General features: G+C 34.4%; 1 protein-coding gene across 1 annotated transcript in view; it reads right to left on the bottom strand.

Annotated features, from left to right (window-relative positions):
* Positions 1 to 16,307, bottom strand: part of LOC133182321 (steroid hormone receptor ERR2-like) — a 67,704-nt gene that overhangs the window by 39,174 nt on the left and 12,223 nt on the right. The window contains exon 2 of the mRNA XM_061317120.1: positions 4,889 to 4,914. The gene's annotated coding sequence lies outside the window, so the exon portion shown is untranslated. The remainder of the gene's footprint in view (positions 1 to 4,888; positions 4,915 to 16,307) is intronic.

Raw genomic sequence — 16,307 nt, 5'->3', positions numbered from 1 at the left:
TTTCTTTGAAACTGAGCTAATTGCAAACTGTGATGGAAGGACAGATTGATATTAAGACAGACATGACAAATACTATAGGCCCCAGTCTTATTCATAACGGGGCATAATAATGAACACAATGTTTATTTATCTTTAATGAATCATATTAGACATGAATCATTAGTCATATATTGTAAGGTACACTTTAACTACTTAAGGAAGGAAATGGGTATAAATGTTAGCATTCATTGCACACATCATACTGCTAATCATGTGATGGAAATGTTTAATATATTGTTTTTCTACCAGTATACAGAAAAATCCCCTCCCCGAGGACTGTTTTCTGGGACTGCTTGGGTGTCAAGTTGGGTCTGATTGGTACTGTGTATAACAAGAGATGTTTGTGAAACACTTATCCCCCCCCCCAAAAAGTTGGAATTTTTCTAAGTCCAAGGGGCATAACTCTATCAAAAATTGCTTGATCGTACCCAGAACAGAACTTGACCTAGATAATTTTATGATTAATCTGTATACCAAATTTCATTTCAGTATATGCAACCTCTGCAAAGAAAATGAATGGAAACTGCAAATAATTGGAATATTCCTAAGTCCAAGGGGCATAACTCTGTCAAAAATTGCTCGATCGTACCCAAAACAGAACTCGACCTAGATATTCTTATGATAAATCTGTATACAAAATTTCATTTCAGTATGTGCAACCACTGCGAAGAAAATGAAGGGAAACTGTTGGTGGACCTACAGACAGACAGACAGCAGCAAAGTAATGCCCTCCCTTTTTTTCAAAGGGGTCATAATGAAAGAACTGTTTCAGAAGATTATAATCCATCTTTTATTTTTTGGATTGCAGGTGGGCACATATTTGAATTCTTTATTGAAGGTGCTCAAATACACCCATTTTCTTCAAAATTCAAAAAAATAGCAATTTCACAAAGCCTGTTTTCCAATACCTGGACTCTCAGAGGAAACTTTTTTTTACAGGAGATGAAAGGACTAAGTCTCTACTTGATGTTTGAAAGGGTACACTGGGACTTGGTCAGTTAATTGGTATATTGGCAGGGCCATTTTATGGAGGAAGTGAACTTAACTCTTTGTTCATACATGTATCATGACCCCCTGGGTAACATGGGGTCACAATGGGGGATCAAAGTTTTACATAGGAATATATAGAATTTTTTAAAAAAAAAAAGCCTTCTGCTCAAGGCCATAATTAGCCATATTGAAGATGAAACATCCTCAGGTAGTGTAGATACAAGTTTATTCAAATCATGACCATGATGGGTAGGCTGGGGCCACAATGGGGGATCAAATTTTTACATAGGAATACATATATGAAAAAATCTTCAAAAAGCTTCTTCTCAAGAACAACAAAGCCATGATTAGTCACATTAACATGGAAGCATCCTCACGTAGTGTAGATATAAATTTGTTCAAATCTTGACCCCCTTGGGTAGGATGAAGCCACAGTGGGGGATCAAAATGTTACCGGTACATAAAAATATTATGAAAAAACCTTTTACAAAATCTTTAAAATTCTTCTGCTTAAGAACAGCAAAGCCATTAGTTATACTGATATGGAAACATTCTCAGGTAGTGTAAATTCAAGTTTGCCCCCCCCCCCCATGTAAACTTTTCAATACTGATACTGAACTGATTTGTGTTTTTTCCTTGCCAATGTGCTTGGGTGAGTGATGGAGCTGCTCCATGGGCCACTTGTTTTAACCAAACTGACAAGGTTTGCTGATTTAAGATTTCATATTTTTTCAGGTATGACCAGGACAGATTTCATTAGTATGCATAGCCATAAAATTCCATAATGGGGTCATTTTTACTTATTCATTTGCAACATCATCTACATTATAGCACCCAAGATGTATCAAATGACAAGGTTTGATAGTCTTTGGCCTTGCTGGGTGAAAAATCACCTGCATGGGCACAATAATCTAACAGACAGATAGATAGGAAAACCATGCATACCAATTAATTACAGCCCTTCAAAAGACAAGTTTTGGAAACATATACCCCCTTCCCTTCCGTGTCCCAATATTGAAAAGAGAAAAGGATCAACTTTTAAATTTAGAATGTCTATAAAGGTAGTAAAAAATATGGCTTATCAAGTAGTCAGGGGCAACCATAATACTAAGTTTGAGCTATATCAGACCTTCAGATCGATAGATGTACCAAATTTGATGTCTGTCAAGCAAAGGGTTCTCAAGATATCTTATTATATGCAAAGTAGTTTGACCTTTGACCTTGAGATTTCAAAATCGACAGGAGACATTCATTTCTTACAGGGTACCGATGTATCATTAGTTTGATGTCTGTCAAGCAAGGATTCTCAAAACACTGAGCAGAAAAATCTTCTTATGTCCAAAGTAGATGGCTCTTTATCTCTGACCTTGTGGTATAGAGGTCATCTTAAATGTTCTGTATGTAAGTAAAGCTAAAGGTGAAGCCTCTCAAAGAAATATCATAATAATAATCATTCAAAATTTGAAAAAGAATTAAAGTATTTTCCTTTTTTTCTTTTCTTTGGATTCATCACCAGCAACATCTACAATATCAATACAAAGGTTGTTGGAGGCTGACAACAGAAAATCATTTAGCCACAACAAGCTCTTTTGTTCCTTACAATGATCAATCTTGATGTGGCATTTGTCAATGAATTTTGGTAAAAAATTACACTATAGCATGTTGTTGTCCCTCAAAGACTTCATCTTTCTCATATCTCACCATTGTAATAAAGAGCATCCTTTCCTTTATGAGAAAAAGATCAATAAAATTTACATCACAAAGCAAATGTCTGAGATCTACAACCAGGAACAGGACTTCAGAGATTATTTTCTTCTTTTTCTGAGCACCTTTAGCATTTTATGCACTCTTATGTTAAGAAATAAGTTACAGTTTGCATCTTATGACAGATGCCAGTAAACAGAAATATTTATTGGAATATTTATTGCAAACAAAATCACAACAGGATCTGTTAACACTATCTTTGTTACGGTAATTAATAGTAGTCAATAACCAACAAACCAAACCTTGATACATTAAAACATGCACATCTTTCTTTGCATCCCACAATCTGCAGTTGCTGTAATCAATAAAATGAGAAAGAAGACAGTACGTGAGGAAGGAGTAAATATAGGGTTCTCAGATATCAAGCCATTTCACTGTGCCTTGATGAAAACAGGAAGCTTTGATACACCTAATGAAGACGGACAATTTTATCAGACAATACACTCAATAAAACAACAATAAATCTTAAGGGCAGCCTTAAAGGCTTTAAGCTTTTCCAGTATGAAGCCAGAGGTTGTCAATATAGATCTACTGAGAAGAATTCATGAAATCTCCATTATTTATAGAATGCTGAAAACAGTATGTGTTCATTGCTATATCACTTGCATTATTTAGATTGCTGACCTTTCCTTATACAGCCAAATCTGGAGAGGTTCAGTTTTTTTCTTTCAGTATTATGTAATCCTAATTTTTTCTGATTTTCTTTCACTGCCAAACTGAAAAGCACTGTAGAACTTTTTAGTTCTAACTTATAAAGTGGAAACCAATTAATTTTTGCTGATCAATAAGCAGACTGATTGCAAAGCTCGATCCATATATCTGCATACAGTTTAACTCAAGCAGTGTGCACCAATCTCAACTCATTTTTCACCAACACCATGAATTAGAAGTAACAGTTTCAAGTTTTATAGCAAAATATACCATAACCATGCATTTCAGGTATGTTAAATAAAATGAAGTTGCTTCCTTCATTTATAAATCTAGAGTGTTCCAAGGAAAGCATGTGTTGCCTGCTTTTTAGCATCATTATGATGTAAATAAATCTAAGAATGGTCAGCTATCTTAATTTACTACTAGCATGATGATTCATGCATTTACCTTCAAAGAAAAAAAAGCATCTATGAAATGGATAGTATTAGACCGTGATGGAATCTGACAGTCAAAGAAAATATGGTTCCTAACCCTCAAATGAGTAATTAAATTGAAATTGTTAGAAATAATTATTTATCATTTTATTGATATGTGTTTCCAACAATCCTCCAAAGAGGATTTCAATCTGTCTTTACTGCAATTGTCAGGCTACACAATCAATTGTGGAATACTGATCCCGATGTACTTTCATGCTATCTAAATACAAGTTTGTTATAACTGAACATCATACAGTTTCAAAATATAGTATCATGTGCCCATAAACATATATAAACATGTATAAATGCTAATTATTAAATCCCTGCCTCTCAAAATTCAAAAGGCATAAGTTATATTAAACTGTTTGGGATACTTTTTGCAAATTAGGTCAAGGTAAAGTGGATTGTAATGCTAGTATTTTTCAAAATGTTTTACAACAAATAGTACACATGCTAAATAGCATAAACTTACTTCTTAAATGTCAACAATATGCTGTATTTTGGCATTCTGAACTTTTTTGAAAAGTAGGTCAAAGGTCAAGGTCAAGGATCATGAGACCAGTGCCATGGTAATTTACAAAAGCCATAGTGCCAAGCAATATATGTGCAAAATATCAAATCCATACCTCTTACAGTTCTTGAGATACAAGGTGTGTCAGATAGACAGACAGACAGATGCTGGGTAAAGTGATCCCTATTAGTGTCCCTCTGGTCTGCAGGCAACACAATTAGCCACAAATCTAATTTGGTACAAAGTGTTTCTAGTTGTCAGTTTCTGTATCATGTTTTATACTATATAGCAGAGACCATGACATGCTTCAAATATGTATTTCTGAGTTGTTTGCACTCAGTGGATGATTTTTAATTAGTGTACACCATAAAGTTTTCAACATTTGCAGAACATGGGGCATGTACCTGCTTGTTATGTAAGACAATAACAGTGTTAAATGAACATTGCCTGTACTTACATTGAATGCCTTTGTCAGGAATTCATCTGAAAAAGTTAATGAAAATATAAATTGCAATATTTTATGGAAGACAGTAATGAATTATTTGCAACAATAAAAAAATAAAGTAAAATAAAATCAAATAAAAAAGCATCAATTTTTAGTTCTATTCAAATATGATACTAATCCAGTAAAGCCACATTTTGGTTTCTCCTCAAAATTTAATTACCCCCCCCCCCCTTTGCTCAAAAATAAAAAAAAACAACAACAACAAAGTAGAAAAAAAGAAGGAAAAAAACAACAATAACAGAAACCAATAACCATAACAAAAACTAATAACCATAACACTAAATAAAGTGTACTTAGACATAATTAATTACATCTGTTAAAATCAGATACTCAAAACACAGGCACTTGTTTCGGTAATAAATTTTTAACCCATAGTATAATAATAACACAAGGTATCTAACTCCGAATTACACGGAGTACCCCCCTCCCCCAGAATCGCACTCATTTACACTTTCAGAGGAAATACACTGACAAACTGTTTATACCTATGTTTTCTATGATAATTTATCTACACAACCATATATGGCATGCTTGTCTTTATTTTCTTTAGTCTCCGTAAACAGCGTCAAACTCTGCTCGCCGTGTGGAAAAGTCGAATTCAACCATGAAATGGTATGTGCTAATCCAGCACAGAGAACAGAATTAAAAAATGAGTGGGTTTAAAAATTCAATTCCAGTGTTTAAATATTGCATGAGTAAATAGAACTTGTTTACGTCTGATTTTCCCTGAAAACATTACGATGTTTATCGGATGTAATTTTAGAAACAGATTTTTAGCCAATCAAAATCTCTGTGCGGGATTAGCACATACCATTTCATGGTTGAAGTCGACTTTTCCACTCGACGAGCAGAGTTTTGACGCTGTTTACGGAGACTAAAGAAAATAAAGACAAGCATGCCATATATGGTTGTGTAGATAAAATATCGTAGAAAACATAAGTATAAACAGTTTGTCAGTGTATTTCCTCTGAAAGTGTAAATGAGTGCGATTCTGGGGGAGGGGTGTGCTCCATGTAATTCGGAGTTAGATACCTTGTGTTATTATTATGCTATGGGTTAAAAATTTATTACCGAAACAAGTGCCTGTGACTCAAAACCAAAAAAAAAAAAAACAAAATAACTCATGATCATAATAAAAAAGGTTTCACATAAACCCTAAAGGTTTCATATCAGGTACATAAACCATATGTTACACTTCAGAAGAACAAAGCTTTTCTGACTGGTTCATATGTTTGACTTGAAGTTTCAAGAACAGATCAATGATCTAAACATAGCATTTTAATTTTCACAAGAATTAATCCAAATATATTTACGATACATTTATATATCTGAAGGAAAAAATATATAGTACTAGTCCATTTCCAATTTTCCATATGCAGAAGATCTAAAGATTTGGCATGATAACTAATTATGAAAAAGATCTGCATGTAAAATTAAGTAACAAAGGGCCCATGGGCCACACTGCTCACCTGAGCACTGTGGCTAGGAAAATAAAACAAAAATCAGCTCAGTATGGAAAAGCTTAAATGCATATATTAAGTGGTCCCAACCTAACCCTAAAACGGGGGGAAGGGGGGGGATGCTTATATATTTCTCTGACTAACTGTGGCTTTTTTTCCTACAAGTTTGAACTTTCATTGTGGCCCCACCCTCATGATTTGAACAAACCTGAATCTACACTACCTGAGGATGCTTCCATATAAATAAGAGCAATCATGACTTTGCTGTTCTTGAGAAGAAGATTTTTAAAGATTTTTATTATACATACTCCTATGTAAAACTTTGATCATCCATTGTGGCCCCACCCTACCCCCGGGGGTCACGATTTGAACAAATTTGAATCTACACCACCTGAGGATGCTTCCTTATAAATATGACCAATCATAGCTTTGCTGTTCTTGAGAAGAAGATTTTTAAAAGATTTTTCCTATATATTCCTATGTAAAACTTTGATTGTCCACTGTGGCCCCACCCTACCCCCGGGGATCATGATTTGAGCAAATTTGAATCTACACCACCTGAAGATGCTTCAATATAAATATGACCAATCATAACTTTGCTGTTATTGAGAAGAAGATTTTTAGAGATTTTTCCAATATATATTCCTATGTAAAACTTCGATCGTCCATTGTGGCCCCAGCCTACCCCCGGGGGTCATGATTTGAACAAATTTGAATCTACACTACCCGACGATGATTCCACATGAGTTTCATCTTTCCTGGCCCATTGGTTCTTGAGAAGAAAATTTTTAAAAGATGCCATTAATTTTTCACTATTTTGTAATTATCTCCCCTTGGAAGAGGGCTTGGCCCTTCATTTAAACAAACTTGAATCCCCTTCACCCATAGATACTCTGTGCCAAGTTTGGTTGAAATTAGCCCAGTGATTCTGGAGAAGAAGATGAAATTGTGAAAAGTTAATGACGACGACAATGATGACAGACAACGGACAAAATTTGATCAGAAAAGCTCACTTGAGCCTTCTGCTCAGGTGAGCTAAAAACTAACTTATAGCCTGTGACCTTGAATTCTTCAAAACTGACAATTTTAGGCCATGACGAATTTTCTGGGAATGATACCCAGAAAATTTGTCATGGCCTAAAATTACCATATGAGCAACTTTTGGGTTATGAATCCTTAATGTTCTTTGCATGTAGACGGAGTTATACCTCCAAAGAAAAAAAATTGAAATTTTCATTTTTAAAACCATAATTATAAACTTTTTCTAAAAATGAATAAACTTTACTTATGAATTATTTAATGTCTCTACCATCCTAACATTTAAAAAAAGTTCTGTCCTCAACAGTTTTCAACATTGACTTTAAAAAAGGGGGGATGTTTGCTCATAATCATGTTATGATTACAGCTTCAGATATACATGTAATGATAACATTTGTTTCAAAGATGAGCATTTACAGCATTACAAAGCTTGCAGCAGGGAATAAAATGACCAGTGAAGTTTCTTATACTGCAAACGAAATTTTACTTGCATGTGAGAAATATATATATATCTACAAATTTCTCAGCACTCACTTACTCTCCTTGTAAACCATTTATTTCATTGTGTATTTATACATGTTTTCCACAATTATTATATTGCTATATTTACAACTGTTCAAAGGTTACCTAACTCAGTCTTAATTAAAGTTGATTTTTTTAAGGGGGAAAGGGGGGGGGGGGGGAGTGTCAATAAAAAAATATAATACTTGATATAATTTTATTAGTTGAAAGACATGTATCAACAAAAAATGACACAAATCAGAGCCATTTTTACATGACATTATGACGTGAAATTCACTTCATTACTTGTCTGCTCAGCTAGGACTTAAAAAAATTAATTATTGTCCTTTCTAGCAGAGAGTCTAACTTATAGCAAATGTTAAACTTTCTCAAATGCAAATTAAATATGTTGGTACCCAAAGCAAGGTCTTGTCTCAAGGAATATACCTGTGAAATATGAAAGCCCTAGAAGCAACTGTTGAAAAGATATGGAAAAGGTTAAAGTTTTTCAAAAGTAAGTCAAATATCAAGGTAAAAATTAATGGTGCCCAAGGAAAGGCCTTCTCACAGGAAATACACATGTGAAATATGAAAGCCCTAGCACCAACCATTCAAAAGTCATGGCCAAGGTTAAAGTATGAAAGCCTTAGCCCCAACTGTTCGAAAATAATAGCCAAGGTAAAAGTTTTCCAAAAGTAGGTCAAACTCCAAGGTCAAGGTCAAACTGTCAAAGTCATTGGTATCCAAAGAAAGGTCTTGTCTCAAGATTACATATGTGAAGTATGAAAGCCCTAGCACCAACCATTCAAAAGTTATAGCCAAGATTAAAGTTTTTCAAAAGTAGGTCAAACTACTAGGTCAAAGGGTCAATGTTGTTGGTATCCAAAGGAAGGTCTTTTCACAAGTATTACACACATGAAGTAAAAAAGCCCTTGCACCAACTGTTCAAGAGTTATTGGCAAGGTTAATGTTGGGTAAAATTTTGCAAAACTGGGTCTAACTCCAAGGTTAAGGTCAAAAGGTCAAATACGATGGAACCGAAAGAAAAGACTTGTCACAAGGAATACAGTGAAATATGAAAGCCATATAGCTAAAAAGTTATAAGCAAGCTAGGTTAAAGTTTTTGCAGACAAACAGACAGACAGACGGACAGGGCAAAAACTATATGCCCCCAAATCTTCGATTATGGGGGCATACAAAATAATATGTATGTATATGCAGTATCTGAAGCAAAACACTAGTAAGCTATCCACATATATATAAGTTTATTTGCTTATATTTAAGTCCTCCAAGTCAGTTGTATTTTTGTTTTGAAAGTCTATTTTGGTGGAATTTGCCACTGATCTGCTTATAAATTGGTACTAATTTTCGCATATTTTCATATCAATATTCTATTTACATGTTTTCAAAGTATGATTTGGGGTATAACATCAAAATTTGATTTTGTATTGAGAATTTTAAAAACAATATACATTTACAAAAATTTAAATCATAAAAATCTGAAAAGAATTGGTACTTTATGCATAGTACAGATTTTAATATCATAGTAATATTTGAAGTTCCTTCCCTGCATAAAATTATTTTAAAGTATATATGGTAATCATGCATTAACCTAGTAAATGCATCATCTATGCAAGTTTGGCAAATATAGGCCTTTTATTTTCTCGGTAAAAGACCTGCTTGAATAAATAAATAGATAAATAAAAATTGAAGAGAAAAAATTAAACCTTAGATGTTGACAGCAATTGCAAAGCCCAAACATTATCAAAGTGAGCTGAAAATATGTAGTTGTACCATACATTCCATTTAAATTCTATGCATCATTTTATCATAGTACATGAATAAAGCAAGTCCAATAAAATTGTCTCAGAGCTCATTACCATTTTTATTATAGAAACCAGTAATAGAAGGCTATCTCAGACTTGGGCTAGCTGGAAAATTTATGTATAGAAATTTAATCTTTAGCAAATGAATTCAGCATAGAAAAACATTCAATCAGCAGACTCACACGGGGCCCTTTAGTCTTAGGCAAACCATTAATCCTGTATTGGTAATCACTCAGGTACAAACCGAAAGAGATCATTGATAAGCCGATAAATTTACTGCCCAATTATGCATTTATTTCATTTCTGTTCAGTTGGCAATATTTCTCATTGAAGAAGACAATATAGATCTTATTTTTAAAAATATAGTTCAACTTAATATTCAAGAACATTAGGATTACACCCACCAATTCATTCTTTTAACATCGAAAAGGATTTTAAGTTCATGGTAATTTATGTAAAATAATTCATCAATAAAAGTGACAATTAAACTTTGCACATTTTTTTAATGCATGCAGACATAATCATTTTACAACATAAATAGATGTTCAAGGAGAGACATCATAAGAATATTAGTGTTAAATGAAATTTCAAATGATGAAAAAGTGAAGTTGAGGGTCATATATGGAAGGTCACTGTCAGAAAAGGATGATACAGATTAGGCATGTGCAATATTGCCAATATTTTTTTTAATACCAGTTTTGATGATATGCAAACCATCCCTAACATAGTGAGGCATAAAAGTGTGATTTTTTGACCCTCATTATTACACATTAATGTGATATTACCAATATAAATTATAAGGAGGCTGTATTTTTTTTTCCTTCTCAAAATGAAAACAAGAGGCCCATGGGCCACATCGCTCACCTGAGCACATTGGCTGGGCAAAAGCACAAATCAGTTCAGTATTGAAAAGATTACCGGGAAGGGGGGGGGGGGGCTTGAATTTTAAACTACCTGATGATGCTTCCATGTCAATATAACAAATGGCTTTGTTGTACTTGAGAAGATTTTAAAAAAATTTCCCATATATTCCTTTGTAAAAATTTGATCCCCCATTGTGGCTCCTCCCTATCCCAGGGGTCATCATTTGAACTTGAATCTACACTACCTGAGGATGCTTCCATATCAGTATGACTAAACATAGCTTTCCTGTTCTTGGGAAGAAATATTTTTTCTATATGTTTCCATATCAAAATGACTAATCATGGTTTGCAGTTCTTCAGAAGATATTTTCCTTTACATTTCTATTTAAAACTTTGATCCTCCATTGTGGCCCATTCCTACCCATGGGGGCCATGATTTGAATTAAATAGAATCTACACTACCTGAGGATGCTTCCACATAATAATACATCAATCAGGGCTTTGCTGTTCCTGAGAAGAAGATTTTTAAAATTTTTCCTATATATTTCTATGTAAAACTTTGATCCTTCATTGTGGCCCCACCCTACCCCCGGGGGTCATGATTTGAATAAATTTGAATCTACACTACCTGTGGATGCTTCCATATAAATATATACCATCTGGGCTTTGCTGTTCCTGAGAAGAAGATTTTTCCTATATATTTCTATGTAAAACTTTGATAGTCCATTGCAGCCCCGCCCTACCCCCGGGGGTCATGATTTGAATAAACTTGAATCTAAACTACCTGAGGATGCTTCCATATAAATATGACTCATCATGGCTTTGCTGTTCTTGAGAAGAAGATTTTTAAAGATTTTTCCTAGATATTTCTATGTAAAACTTTGATCCTCCATTGTGGCCCCGCCCTACCCCCGGGGGTCATGATTTGAACAAACTTGAATCTAAACTACCTGACGATGCTTCCATATAAATATGACTCATCATGACTTTGTTGTTCTTGAGAAGAAGATTTTTAAAGATTTTTCCTATATATTTCTATGTAAAACTTTGATCCTCCATTGTGGCCCTGCCCTACCCCCAGGGGTCATGGTTTGAACAAATTTGAATCTACACTACCTGAGGATGCTTCCATATAAATATGGCTCATCATGGCTTTGCTGTTCTTGAGAAGAAGATTTTTAAAGATTTTTCCTAGATATTTCTATGCAAAACTTTGATCCTCCATTGTGGCCCCGCCCTACCCCCGGGGGTCATGATTTGAACAAACTTGAATCTACACTACCTGAGGATGCTTCTACATGAGTTTCATCTTTCCTGGCCCTACGGTTCTTGAGAAGAAGATTTTTAAATGATGCCATTATTTTTTCACTAAACCCTAATTATCTCCCCTTGAAAGAGGGCGTGGCCCTTCATTTGAACAAACTTGAATCCCCTTTACCCAAGGATACTTTTTGGCAAGTTTGGTAGAAATTGGCCCAGTGGTTCTTGAGAAGAAGTCGAAAATGTGAAAAGTTTACAGACAGACAGACGGACAGACAGACGGACGCCGGACAAAATGTGATCAGAAAAGCTCACTTGAGCTTTCAGCTCAGGTGAGCTAAAAACAAAAAGCCCCCCCTCCCCCCCCAAAAACAAAACAGAACAAAAAAACAGGATATGGTACTTATTTCAGCATAGGCAAAATACAGCCCTGGGTCCCCTGTGTTTTGCAGTGGTTAGAGAGTTTGCTCAGAGTCGCGGAGGAAGGAGTTGGTCCTTGCGTCCCAGGTTTGAATCCTGTTGAGGGATGCTAAACCGGTCCTTCAGATGGGACCGTAAACTGAGGTCCAATGTTGCAGTAGTGCTGGCAAGAAAAAGATACCTCACTGCCATAGGCGGTAAGTGCTGACTAAAGGTCTAAATTTGCAGCCCTCCACAAGTCGTGGCATCTCAATATGAGTGAAAAATTCTCGAAGAGATGTTAAACACAAATAAATAAACAAACAAACAAAATACTAGGGAATTTCCTTATCTAAAACCCAATGTACATGATATAACCTTGCAGAGTACGTGCTAATTATAATGCAAAATAAAATAGTCATGAAATTTCTTGGAAGGTTCAGAAAAGTGCTATGGCATTTGAGGTTTCACTGTTCTTCACATTCATCATAAAAATAGGTGGATTACATCAACAGAACATTTCCATTTCAAATTTATGTTAATTTTTTTTAAAGATTCGTCAATACTTATAAACACCAGTCCAATATGCTGAATATGGCATTTTCCCGATTTGCAATATAACATTTGGCATCACTATCTGAACCAGCATATATTTAACATTTTTAATATTAATTTAAAAATATATATATAAATTAATAAATGGCTATTTTGACAAAGATATTTTGCTACTTCTTTTGAACTTAGAACTGCATAAGTGGGAAGACATTTCAGTACATTTACTAATAAAAAGCTTCATTTATTATCTACTAATTAGTGTGAACTGTTACACAAACCTAAATTCTCAATGCCTTGATTGAACCAAAATTTTGGTCATATACATTTATATGTGAGGTAGATTAATCTGATTTTTGTTTGGTTTGTTAACAGAGCTTTTTTAATGGCTGCAATGCATACACATTCTTAATACATGTATATAAATATTGCATGTATTTGAGTGTAACATTGAAAATTTTCACCCCAAGAAAACCACTGTCAACTGAGGCGCAGCCGAGGTTGACAATGGTTTTCCAGGGGTGAAAATTTTCAATGTTAAACTCAACTACATGCAATATTTCTTATATTATACTGAATGTTTTATACAAATAGATATAACACTCTACCTTGTGTGCATAAATTCTGTGCAGTCACTATTTTTTGGAATATCACCCGTCGTCAAGCAATGTTGCCTGTTGCTATGCTTGAGGACGTGGCTTCATCATTCAGTGGGTTATGGTGTTTTTTAACAAATGTTTCGAGACGAATCAGATTCAACTAATTTACATGAAAGTATAATATAATTATATATCTATAGATCTACATGGTTACAGTACTAGACCTACTCCAGTGACGACCTACTTTTGAATATTTCTTCTCCTGTGACTTACTTTACATATATATGACAATAACCTGGTGTTTCTTACTGGGCATTAACAAGGTATAAAATTTTAAATCTATCTGGTCTAAAGGCAAATGACCTCTTTCTTCTACTGCTAACGCACTAACTAAATTGATGCTATTGTCGGATTAAGGCAACCATACATAGGTCACAATAATAAAATGCCCCTACAAAAGTTCAAAATATGACACCAATGCCAATTATACTTAGTAAGATATACAACTTAAAACTTAAATATCTGCATATACATGTATAGTCAGCTTGTTTACTAAATCTTCTTTAAAAGGTGAAAAATTACTACCATGGAAGGGAAACTACATTTATCAGTATGAATGCAATATTATGAAACTAAATTAAATTTAAAATAAATGTTCTTTGATCAATGTTATACAAAAAAATAAAAGAATTTTTTTTTTTTTCGAAATAAAGTGTTGGAGGTGGGAATATGTGTTGTATGGGTGGGTGGGTGGGTGGATACCTGACAGAAAATTTTTGCCTTTCTCAATCTGCACCCATCAAGCATTTTTAAAAAAAAAAAAAAAAAAAAATTTTTTTTTGATGGGGGGGGGGGGGGGGGGGGGTATGAAATGAAGTTAATTAATGGTAACCTTTCCAAAGCATCACATATCTTTATGAACCTCTGAACCATCATAGAACATTATAATTAGTAGAGTTATAATCAGAAGAGCGCTTGCTCCCTAGTAGGAAGATTGATGGGTTAGAGTTGAACATGATAAACCTAACACAATGTTAAAAAAATTGGTAGCAGCTTATCCTTTGCCAAGGGCTTGGCACTTTGAAGTGAAAGTTGTTGAGTCCTTCAGATGAAACCTTAAAAACTGAGGCCCCTTGTCACTTCTTTTTTTAATTGCATGTCAAGAATCTAATAGATTCCTCCCCCCCCCCCCCCCCCCCCCCCCCAATGAAGTCACTTCCTAAAAGCCTGTAAAGAACTCTTACTGCTCAATGGCCCAAGTGCTGAGTAAAGGTCTTATTTTGAAGCCCTTCACAGGCATCTGGTGATGTCTCATATATATTACATGTATATGATTCAAATATTCCTGCAACAGACATAAAACTTAACAATCACGAACATCACAGAACTCAAACTTTCTCTTTTCTCCGCAATCTGTGTACATTATCATCAGAAGATATATAGTTACAGACTTGTAAAACAACTTACAAAATCAAAGTATTGAGAAAGTAACTAGAACTAGACGAGCTTGTTGCAAAGCAGCAAATAAGTCTTCAGTCTAAATTTCAAGGAGATGAGATCGAGATCGAGAGACATCTACGGTCATACGAGCAAGAATGAGCCATCTACCATTACTTCTGGTGTGACGACTTTTGATGATCTCCTTAGTTAATTGCTACTACTAGTCATTTTAAACAACTTTGCTTCTATGATGCTTTACAAATTCTCAATACTTTTTGAGATACATGTACCAGGAAAACACTTTTGGCCCCTGTAAACTCCCTAATTTTAGAGGCCAGCCCCTTATTGTTGATATCCGTTGAAAGATCATAACATTTTACACAACTTTTGTTCTATAATATTTACAGGTAAAAAGATATTGTAGAAAAGGTGTTAGAAATTTTAAAAATCCCAAGGGGGGGGGGGGGGGGTAGTCCTGTCCACAAGTACCTGTGTTTTTTCTTTGGGAAAACTTCCACATTACATTTTGGATAAATACAGGCATATTTTCAATTGGGACTGGGGCTGAATTTCGGCCCCAAATTGGCCCTAAAAAAATCACTGACAAATTTGAGAAAAGTGAGGTCAAAGTCAAATAAAAAGGTCAAAAATGTTGATTTGAATAGCTCTCATTAATATGCATATAAGCATAATAAGTTTCATAAAAACATCTTGAATACTTTCTTTGAAATTCAGCTAAACACAAAATTTGAAGTCATGGTCAAAAGAAAGGTCAAGGTCAAAAATGTTGATGCAATTGAATAGCTCTCAACAATATGTATCAGCATATGAAGTATGATAAAGATATCTTGAATAGTTTCTTTGAAACTGAGCTTAATACTATTTTAAGATAAGTGAGATCAAGGGCAAAGGAAATGCCAAGGTCATAAAATGTTGATGAAGTTGAACAGCTTTGGTCAATATGTATAAGCATAGAAGGTTTGATAAAATTATCTTTAAGTTTCTTCGAAATTGAGATAAGCACTAATTTAAGAAAGTGACGTCAAGGTTAAAGGAAAGGTCAAGGTAAAAAATTTTTGAGATAGTTGAATAGCTCTCATCAAGATGTAGCAGCATATGAAGTTTGATAAAAATATTTTGATTAGTTTCTTTGAAGTTTATCTACACACAAATTTAAGAAAAGTGAAGTCAAGGTAAAAGGAAAGGTAAAGGTCAAAAATGTTGAAAACTTTAAATAGTTCTCAACAGTATGTATTAGGCCAAATAAAAAAATATGTGTGGTTCCGGTTACCCGACCTTCCTTATTTTATACCCCCGACCCTAAACTTTTTTTTTTTGCAATTTTCATATTTTTTCCGGAATTTCCCCCGATTTCCATCAATGGCTCCAGTTTAAGTTTTAGTTTCAGCAATGACGGCCTCCTTGCAAAACAT

Source organism: Saccostrea echinata, unplaced genomic scaffold (assembly GCF_033153115.1).
Source record: "Saccostrea echinata isolate AGI-Se365-2 ecotype Australia unplaced genomic scaffold, CSIRO_AGI_Sech_v1 ptg000009l, whole genome shotgun sequence".
In the NCBI taxonomy this organism is placed as follows: domain Eukaryota; kingdom Metazoa; phylum Mollusca; class Bivalvia; order Ostreida; family Ostreidae; genus Saccostrea; species Saccostrea echinata.
Note: the sequence above shows the minus strand (reverse complement) of the source record. Positions and strands in the feature narration are given on the sequence as shown.